The following is a 4,317-nucleotide window of genomic DNA, read 5'->3' as shown; positions in this document are numbered from 1 at the left end:
CTCTTTTTTTTTTTTTTTTTTTTTTTTTAAATCTCTTCCTAAAAATCTTCATTACTTTCTGATTTTTATTTATTTATTATTATTATTCCTAATCCTACTGCCTCTTCCAATTTTCTTATTATTTTAATTATATTTGTTTCTTCTCTCTTTCGATTATTATCATTATTATATTATCGTTATTCGTAAATCAAAATAATGGTTTAATTTTTACTCCTAGGTTAGATTTATTTTTACTGGTTGGATTGATTTGGTTTGATGGGTTTTGGTGCATTTCATGTAACCGGATTGTATGGTCTGGGAATATGGATATCCGATCCTTATGGATTAACTGGAAGGGTACAAGCTGTAAATTCTGCGTGGGGTGTCGAAGGGTTAGATCCTTTTGTTCCCGGCGGAATAGCCTCTCATCATATTGCAGCAGGTACATTGGGCATATTAGCGGGCCTATTCCATCTTTGTGTTCGTCCACCCCAAGATCAACTAAAAAATATGGTTACAATCCAACTTAACTCTACTGGTAAAAAGGTTATATGGAACCCGGGGAACTAAGCATTCTTTGTAATGATGTGGAAACTCCTTTCTAATATACGCGTTTTTAAAACCTTGAGGGGAAACTCAGAAAGGAAAGTCTAAAGAAATAATATCTGTTAGTGGTGGACTTGAGTTATTACAAATGGTATTAGAGTCAGACATTGAGCGATGTACCAGTAAAGACGCTGAGTCTTGAATAAGAAAGGAACGAGTGCCAGTAAATGTTTGTAATGAGGTGAGTAATTTACTGTGACTCGTAAATATTTGATATTTAAATTTTATGAGATTTTTGTTATTGATGTAACATGTATTGTGAATAAGTAGATTTCTTTTAAATAATTAAAAAAAACGGTCCGACAATTTAACCCGACCTAAAAGAATTGGGCTTAACTAGGTTGCAAACTCAGATCATTTGAGCTACTAAACTTCTCAATATTTGGTCAACAAAAGTTATTTTAATCATTGTAATTTATTTTTAACAATCTAACTCAGCATTAAATTACTAACTTATTTACTGCTCATTTGTCGGAGAATTTATGATTTCCTCGTTTGTTATCATGGATCAAGGCTTACTATATAATTTTTCATTATACACATTTATAAATACGAGGTGTTAACCCATACATGTCACAGTGACATTCAACCTAACATGGTATCAGAATCATGCCCTAAATTTAGACATGTCAATAGATTGGCAAATCCTCAAATGTCGAACAAAGTATTGTGAGCCTCGAATGCGTAGTCAAAAAGTGACTAAAGTATCGAACAAATGGTGTACTTTGTTCGAAGACTCTAAAAAGAGAAAAAAAAAATGGCTAATTTAGAGAACGATCATGGGTCTTCATTGGTACGAGGCCTTTTGAGGAAGCCCAAATCAAAGCTACGAGGGCTTATGCTAAAAGTGGACAATATCATACTACTGCGGAGATCCCTGGAAAAATTTAGGAGGTTAACACTGAAAGTGTGGTGAACGCGTAATTCATCAAAAGATAAGATTCATAAAAGGGGATTATTCACAATCCACCCATCTTCGTGGTCAAGATGATTATGACCCTCCACGATAGTACGATACTGTCCACTTTGAGCATAAGCTCTCTGACTTTATTTTTAGTTTCCTCGAAAGCTTCGTACTAATGGAGAAATAACATTCCTTACTTATAAATCCATGATTTTTTTCCTTATTTAGTCGATGTGGGACTCTCCCAACAACTCTCCCTTCGAACAAAGTACACCATAGTGCCTCTCCTGAGGCCTATGGAGACCTCGAACAAGGACAACCACAACTTTGTTGTTCACCCATCTTCATCCCAATGAACACGGACTTGGAAAAACCTAGAGAGCCTATTCAGCACAAAGTAACTCTAAGTGCTTTCAAGTATTACTTGCTTGCGTTGGTGTTGTATACTTGCACTCGATCCGTGTTAGACAAAAAGTAACTCAGCTGCATGTTATTTCATTATCATATATCGATACATGTTCGTAAGAAGAAAATAATATTTAGATTAAGAAAATTACATGAAGTTGCAAGTCTTCCATTCTTATAATTGAGCTCGAAACAACCCTTGAATTAGAAACACGAACTCTAGCCGCTCGTTATGACGATATGGTTAAAATTTAGGGTTTGATCTTACAAAAATTTAATAAAAAATATAATGATAAAAACTATCAGAATTTTTAAAACAAAAAAATTTAGCATAAGGCTCGTTTATAATGATATAAGGTATAGACGCAAAATTTTAACATTGAGAAACTACCTCTTCAAATAGGGAAAAAGACACGTTGGACGAAGCATACAACAGTCTGGATAAACTATATCCAATCATCGAGTCATTACGATTTTTCGTTGACCTACTGCTAAGAGATATTGTCTACTTTAACTCTTTACGTATTGCCATTAGTTTCACAGTTTTTAGATTTTCACACCCTTATAAGAAATAAGACCGGTAACAGGTATTGTCCAATTTGACTCTTTACATATCGTCATCAGCCTCATGGTTCTTATATTTCCACACCTTTATATGGAATAGGATCGATGTGGGATCTCACAATACACCTCCCTTGGAGCCCAACGTTCTGGTTGGCACATCATCTAGTGTCTGGTTCTGATACCATTTGTAACAACCTAAGCCCACCGCTAGTAGATATTGTCAGTTTTGACACGTTACATATCACCGTCAACCTCACGGTTTTGAAATTTCCACACTCTTATAAGAAATGTTTCATTTCCCTCTCCAACCGACGTGGAATCTCACACATTAAAACTAATATGATGATATGTTACATGTGTATGCATAGCATCTTCTATCTTAGTCTCTATAAAACTGAACAAGTTTTATTCAACCCTCAACTCGTTTTTTCTCGCTCCGAGTCCAAGTCCTAATCATCAAACTTTCCACAATGAAGAGGATAATATGTCATTAAAGGCACTTGAAGTTGAGGGTAGACCTTAGGACCCTTGCAAATTGAATCTCTAATAATTTCTAAAGTCTTTGGAGGTGACAACAAGAATCTAGACCAAATAATAGGAGAGCTATGCCCTCAAAAAGCATAGGGAATCAAAGAAATTTTTTTTTAAATTGGCTCGTTAATTATTCCGATCTAAAGATTAGACATGTTCGTAGGCTGAGTTAGATTGGACTATGACATTTTTTTCGATTGATCCAATTGTTCGGGTGGTAAATTTTTTAAACTTAAATAACTCTTACTAAATAATGAGCTCAACTCAACTCAACGATAAAAATTTTGGGTTGGGTAGTTTGAGTTGCTCCGATTATAGTATCGTGCTTCAAAGATTTGATTGACATAGTTTTAAAAATTATAACTATTTGAAGGATGTCATTGTTTAGAAACCGAGTAGCTCGTTGTTCCAGTGGTTTTGAGAAAGAGATCTATATGAAACAACCACAAAGTAAGAAATTGGATGGAGGGTAAGAGTGTTCGTCGGTTGGGTTCGATCGGGTCAGACATTTTTCAGATTCAATCTAATTATTCCCATTTAAATTTTTTCAACTCAAACAACTTTTATTAAATAATGAACTCAACTCAAACCAGATGAAGATTTTTTACGGCAATAATTCCATATTGGCTCGAAGAAAATCATGTATTTACAAATAAGAACGGTATCTTAAACTTAATTTCAATATATATTTTAAAATTTACCCTCTAAATAATAAAATAAAATAAATACTAAGGTGAAAATTAAAATAATTTTTCATTAAATATTTTAAAAGTGGATAAATGAAAAGGAAAAAATTTAAAAGTTAATATAAATTTTAATTTAAAAAAAAAAAAGAAATAATTCTCAAGCTAGATAGTGGAAGCAATAAAAGTAATAAATAAATAATTCAAAATAATATATGTTTTGTCTTTACATGGAAAGCTTCATCTCCACTTTGGTGAATAATGGCCCAAAATAATAATATTAAATCACCAACTTTTTATTTGATTGGGATTTTCAATAATAATAATAATAATACTTTTTACAAAAAATTAAATTAAATTAAATTAAATTAAATTGTAGAAAGGTAGAAGGAATACTTTTAATTCATCATCAATATCCTTTCATTCTTGTTGGATATTGGAAATATAAGAAATTAAATAAATTTCAGTCATTCATTTCCCGGCAATACGTGAGTTAAGGCTATTCGTTCTTGCGTCGCCTACGGCTAAGCTACGTATATTCGAGCCTCTAGTCCCGGTTCAAGAAGAAAGTTTTAGAAAACGGGGCAGAAAGATTTCGAAAGAGAATTTTGAAAGCAAAATTTGAGAAATTGAAATTTGTGTTAT

This window comes from Cucurbita moschata, unplaced genomic scaffold (genome assembly GCF_002738365.1).
Source record: "Cucurbita moschata cultivar Rifu unplaced genomic scaffold, Cmos_1.0 Cmo_Scf00003, whole genome shotgun sequence".
NCBI classification, from domain to species: domain Eukaryota; kingdom Viridiplantae; phylum Streptophyta; class Magnoliopsida; order Cucurbitales; family Cucurbitaceae; genus Cucurbita; species Cucurbita moschata.
The sequence above is the reverse complement of the archived record's forward strand: the minus strand, read 5'-3'. Positions refer to the sequence as shown.